This window comes from Chanodichthys erythropterus, chromosome 3 (assembly GCF_024489055.1).
Source record: "Chanodichthys erythropterus isolate Z2021 chromosome 3, ASM2448905v1, whole genome shotgun sequence".
Taxonomy (NCBI): domain Eukaryota; kingdom Metazoa; phylum Chordata; class Actinopteri; order Cypriniformes; family Xenocyprididae; genus Chanodichthys; species Chanodichthys erythropterus.
Genome location: NC_090223.1, coordinates 25,851,886 through 25,858,436, shown reverse-complemented (window position 1 = coordinate 25,858,436; position 6,551 = coordinate 25,851,886). Strand labels below are relative to the sequence as shown.

Genomic DNA, 6,551 nt, shown 5'->3' with positions numbered 1-6,551 from the left:
GACAAGACACAAAAAGAATAATATATAAATACACAAGATAGACAAAGTGCAAAAAAGCAAAAAACAATATATAATATAGGTAACACTTTACATGAAGGTTCCCTTTGTAAAGGGTTTATAAGATTTTTGTTAATGAGTAATAAGTCATTTACAAATACATTATAAATCATTAATAATGCAGTTATAACTGCATGAATAAAAAGCTTTAATGCAATACCTGCCAAATAGTGAGCCGCTTTTAACTCACATGTTATAAATGCTTCATAAATGTATTTAATAAAACTTATTTAAAGGGTTAGTTCACCCAAAATGAAAATAATGTCATTTATTACTCACCCTCATGCCATTCCACACCCGTAAGTCCTTCATTAATCTTCGGATCACAAATTAAGATATTTTAGTCGAAATCCGATGGCTCAGTGAGTCCTCCATAGGGAGCAATGACACTTCCTCTGTCAAGATCCATTAATGTACTAAAAACATATTTAAATCAGTTCATGTGAGTACAGTGGTTCAATATTAATATTATAAAGTGACAAGAATATTTTTGGAGCGCCAAAAAAACTAAATAAAGACTTATATTGATGGCCGATTTCAAAACACTGCTTCAGGAAGCTTCAGAGCATAATCAATCAGTGTATCACATTAAGGTAAACAACTGGTTTATTTCATGATGCAGCAAAAATTGACTATCAGACTATTAGACTGAAGGGTGTTGTATTTGTGGGTTTCTCATTAATATCACATGACTGCCACTTTTCTTACTATGTTGCTTACCGGAAGTTTCTGTCTTGCCTATACTCTCCAAAAAGGTCATGATGCCTATCCACAGCAGTGTATAAAAACTGATTTCATGTTTTTTAAGATGAAATTCCAACTTTATTTTGAAAATAAAACATAAGAAAATAACCATAACTTGATGAGATATTAATAATGAAAAAAATAATTCCATTATTAGTTAACTGTGAACCATAATGTAGGGTGGACACTTATGAACCATTTATTAATGTGTTATAAACATTAATAACCTGTAAAAGTGAACCTTAATGTAAAGTGGAAACCTGTGAACCATTTATGGGTAAGACAGAAACTTCTGGTAAGCAACATAGTAAGAAAAGTGGGATATGTCATGAGATATTAAAGGTCCCGTTCTTCGTGATCCCATGTTTCAAACTTTAGTTAGTGTGTAATGTTGTTGTTAGAGTATAAATAAAATCTGTAAAATTTTAAAGCTCAAAGTTCAATGCCAAGCGAGATATTTTATTTAACAGAAGTCGCCTACATCAAACGGCAAGTTTGGACTACATCCGTCTACTTCCTTCATTAATGACGTCACTAAAACAGTTTTTTGACTAACCTCCGCCCACAGGAATACACAAGAGTTGCGTTTGTAGAGTGTGTTTGTCGCCACGTCGTCGAAACACTGTTATTTTCATCCCGCAGTCCAATCACCAGGTCTGATTCTGGCTCAAATTGATAGGGTAAAATTAAAGACACTGAGCGTGTGCATCTCCACGTTATGGTAAGAGGCGTGACCTTTATGGGCAAGGAGCACTAAGATGCTGTCGAATCACAACACAGGAACCACTGGCACAATCAGAACTCGTTACGTATTTCTGAAGGAGGGACTTCATAGAACAAGGAAGTCATCAGCCAGTTTTTATGACAGTGGAAACAGCGGTATACAGATAAGTAAATTATGTGAAAAATACTGTGTTTTTTTACACGCGAAACATGAACACATGTTATATTGCACACTATAAACACAATCAGAGCTTCAAAAAACCACGAAAAACGGGACCTTTAAAAAGAAAACCACAAATACAACACCATTCAGTCTAATTATGATAGTCAATTTTTGCTGCATCATGAAATAAACCAGGAATCTGGTTTTGAGTTAAATAAGTGTTAATAAATACATTTATTAAGCAGAGTTAAAAACGGCTCACTATTTGGCAGGTATTGCGTTAAAGTTGCCCTTTTTATTCATGCAGTTATAACTGCATTATTAATGATTTATAATGCATTTGTAAATGACTTATTACTCATTAACAAACACCTTTATAAACCCTTTACAAAGGGAACCTTAATGTTAAGTGTTACCATAATATAGACAAGTTATAGTTATGATGTGTGCAAATTAGAAATATAAATAAGTATGTGTTTTAAGTAAATAATGTATAATAGTGTTGTGTGTTCTGTGTTTGTCAAGTGTTTTAAGCGCTTCATGGCCGGTTTCACAGACAGGGCTTAGATTAAGCCACGATTAGGCCTTAAATTAAGGCATTTTAGTAGCTTTTATAAACATGCCTTAGAAAAAGAAAAAACATTACTGCTGTGCATCTTGAGACAAAACAATGGCAGTGACATATTTATGATATATAAAATGCAAATATGCATTTTAGTCTGGGACTAGGCTTAACCCTTGTCTGTGAAACCGGGGACATAGCTTATATCAAAGAAGTAATCTTTTCCTGAGCAGATATTAAAGGATATATTAATGAACAACTGTAACACAAGCTTCCCACACAACTGCTCATGTTGTCAAGTGGGTAATAATTTATAATAGGCCTATTTTAATTAATAACAAATAAAATCATTGAATCATATAATGTTACATACACCATAAAAAATCCTTTAGAAATGCAATAAGCTTTGATATGTTTTCATATATTCATATTTAAATGTGCAATACCTGTGACATTTTTTCTCTAACATGCCCCAAGTGCTATTCCACTGCTGTGATTTAAACAAATCCAGTTATTAGCGTTTCAATCTGTGTCATGAACTTAGAATGGACCAATATGTGTCAGAGGATGACTCTTCAGTTTCTAATCTGACTAATGCGGACTGCACTGACAATAACAACAAAACCACAAAGGCTGAACGAACTGTACATCCTCTTGGCTTTTTTTCCGAGAACTCTAAATGTCATTACGTTTCATGACTTTTCAGTTTTAAGAACTGTTTGTTTACTTTGATGTCAATGCAACAAGAAAAAAATGGGACGTTTTTAGTAAAATCCAATGACAACACAGGATATTTGGAATTCCCCTTGAATTATCAATGAAATATGCCCTTTGACCATCAAAGTTATAGATTCCAATGTATTGTCCTCCACAATAGTTAACATTTACTGCTGAGAGTTGTGATGGCTTATAGAGTCAAATTAGTGTTGCTGTTATGAGAAGAAAAAAAGAAACTTATTACAAAAATCACTTTCACTTTTATTCAGTTTAGAAAAAGTTCTCTGCATTTTCAACTGCAATTCAACAGAGGCAGAAATAAGTTGCTGACCTAACTAAAACACAGTGTGGGTACTGCGTTAACCACACTTGAGCAGCAAATCACAACAAAATTCTCCCTGATTGTCTATCTATCACTGGCTCTAATATACATTATGCATTCAGTTTTGGAAGTGTGCATTTTTGCAAATCTCATTTCATAAAATTTTAACATATAAAAAAATGGGGAAAAAAGTGCTTACAAAATTTGTGCACAATAACATAGACATAAACTTAGACATAAAACAAAAGAAAACCAATACAAATATGTCTTAAGGCAAGTTTTTAACATTAAATGTAAAACGTCATCAGCCGAACATGTAAACTCGTTTACTCACTCATCTACTTTTACAGCCTCATTGTGTTTATTATCATGATCTTGCAAGCTAGTCTAACTCAAACTTTCAGGGCAAATGTTTTTGAAATAAAGACTGAAAGAGTTGTCAGAAGCCTAATGGTGGTGACGTTGAAGTCATGTGACCGTGCTGTAGCTCGTTTATATAGCCTACATTTACCTTTTTACCTTTCTGTCAATTGTATTTAGGCTTCAGAATCGTATACTTTTGTTGGTCACAAAGCTGTTTTTCTGCAATAATTCAAAAGCCAATAGAAAAATCCTTTTGAGTTTTTGTTGAGGGAACCAGGGTGATGCCAGCTTACAGGTTGGCCTTCAAAAAAATGTCATTCATGCAGCACAAGACCTTAACTGACCTCAAGACTCTAAACTGGACTGGTAACCAGTAAAGAGGGGCCAGTGCAGATGAAATATGGTTCCTCTTAATAGTACCAGGCATAAAGTGTCAGAGTAAATAAAACAAAAACACATAAAAGCATGTGTGCAATTCTCCAGATCAGTACCTGAGATTTCAGTGTGCAACAGCCCAAAGCTGGAAGAAGTCACTTTTCACAACAGCATTAATCTTCTTATCTGAACCAAAGGTAATGGTCAGATTTTTAGAATGCACATTGGTGGGACCTTTAACAAATCCAGTATAGGGCTAAAAAAATGACAATCTGTTTTCTCATGCAATTGTAAAACAGTTTAGACATTAATTTCATCACGTTTGAATGCTCATGAAGTTACAGCTGAGTATTATCAGAATAACAGTGCTGTGCTTTTTTTAAAACTTGTATATGAAAGAAAATATTGTATTCCATAATGCAATACTCGGTTTTCCATTTCCAGTGAAATTAATGAACCGGAGGTCTGGATCTTTTGGGAAGGTCTTTTCCAGGAGAGCTGCTCCAGAAAGTGAAAACAGGAGCTCCTAATGCATGCACAGGTAGAGACAGAGGTGGCGAGCCCATGAGCAACAACCCAATGAACCATAATAACTTGTGAAGCAATAATCATGTATTCACCCACCTTACTAAACTCCATCATCTTCTTCTCAGTTTTAAAACCATGGACGGGCAGAGCTAGGGACATCGGTGATGATGGGAATTAGTTCTGTTTCTTCCTCTGACAGTTTTATTTCTGGTAAGAAATCACATACAGAATTTATTTTGGCCAATGGTGTTTATTAAAGCTTTAAGGTCATTGCACACTGAGTCCGAAATTCGCATGCGAAACTTTCGCACGTTAAAAAATAAATTCGACCTCACGTTATGTCAAGTGCGTTTGCACACTGCCTCCGAAACTTTCGTCCGTCAAAAAAATATTCAGATCAGGTTCGATTTTCTTCGTTTTTCGCATCCGTGGCACGCATTTTGAGAGACGTTTTGACAATTCAGAGCCACCGTACGCGAACGCAAAAATCCAGAATGCCATCTGACAAGTTGATCCACGTTGCCTACAGCACAAAACAGCAGCACTGAATGACTAACAACGTGAGGAACACAAAGAGACCGAATATAAAGACAGATTGTGCCAGTAGTATAGCATCAAACAGAGCCACTGACATCCTGAAGTAAACTTTGAAACGCTCGGATAATCCCGCAGCTCCTTGATGAGGTGAATTCTTCTTTCTCTCTATGCAATCTCGGGATTGAATAGACTCAATATTTTCTCTTTCTTTTTCTAGAGGAGACAACTAATCGTGCTCACTGCTTGAAGACTTCATTTTGTATTGTTTTGCGATTTGTTTTGCGATTTTTTCGCAACGCATTCATTAATACGCATCGGACTCAGTGTGCAAGGTCTCGGTGCGTGACGAATTTTTAGGATTGCGAATACGAAAAAACGCATGCGAAAATTTCGGACTCAGTGTGCAAAGGCCTTTAGAGTAATATGAACAAACATTGCAAGTTAACTGGTCTGTAAAGCATTATATGTAAGTTAGAATGTAATATTGAAATGATATTTTGGAAACCCGTTAGATACATACCAGAGTCATCAGTGTCACAACAGCACAGGAGTCTCCAGACTCTTATTAGGGGCCTCCAGAGACATTCAAGTAAGGTACCTGTGGTAAGAATTTGTTTATATTCTTTAGGTGCCTCCAAAAATAGCAAAACAGAGCATAAAGAGGGTCATACACTGGACAAGAAGCTCCACGTGTTTAAAATTCAAATACATGTTTTCTCTGAGTTAACGCACATGGGCGGCACCATTCGACAACACTAGAGGCAGCTCAAAATCCTAGAGGCATGCTCACATTTAGTCTAGAACTACAATAACTGTCATGTTTACACACAACACTTCTGCACTTACTCTAATTTCTCTCAGCATGGGGACAGAAGAGCTGTCAGTCATTACATGAGAAAACAAAGTAACTTGCATTACTTATTTGTAAAGGTAACTCCGATATTGTGTTGTAAATTTAAAAGTAATGTGTTACGATGTCCCTACTCCTAATGCTATTGGTGCAGAATGTGGGGGTTCCTGATTGGTTCCAATACATTAATTGATAATTAGCAATAGAATGTAAAAATGGTTGTGTATTATTGGAGGATATAGGCACTCTCTGGGGAACATTTCTCGGGAGTGACTAATTTTTGTGTTTACCTTATACATGTAGCTTAATTTCTTATCTTTTTTGTTTCTGCTATACCCCTATATTTCTGTTCATTATTATTGGTTGTATAATTTGTTGAATTTAATAAATCTTTTCTTGAATTTAATTGTCTAATCCCTCTTTTATGTTACTGCTTGGAATGAGCGGGTCGTAACAGTTACTTAATTACTTTGAAAAAGTAATCTGATTATGTAACTCATGTTACGTAGCCTACTGATAGCAATCAATATTAGAAATGGTCTAAATACTAAAAAAATGTACATGTATCTTCTGTGGAAGTCTCAGGGCCAAAAAATTGTTAGTCCAATCA

At 35.3% G+C, this 6,551-nt stretch overlaps 1 long non-coding RNA gene across 1 annotated transcript; it reads right to left on the bottom strand.

Moving 5' to 3' along the window:
- Window positions 1–4,442: 4,442 nt before the first annotated feature.
- On the bottom strand, window positions 4,443–5,647 carry LOC137013682 (uncharacterized). The gene is made up of 3 exons (XR_010893759.1): window positions 5,612–5,647; window positions 4,651–4,761; window positions 4,443–4,552 (listed from the first exon to the last, which is right to left on the bottom strand). It is a non-coding gene; the product is annotated as an uncharacterized lncRNA (long non-coding RNA).
- Between the last annotated feature and the right edge of the window lie 904 nt (window positions 5,648–6,551).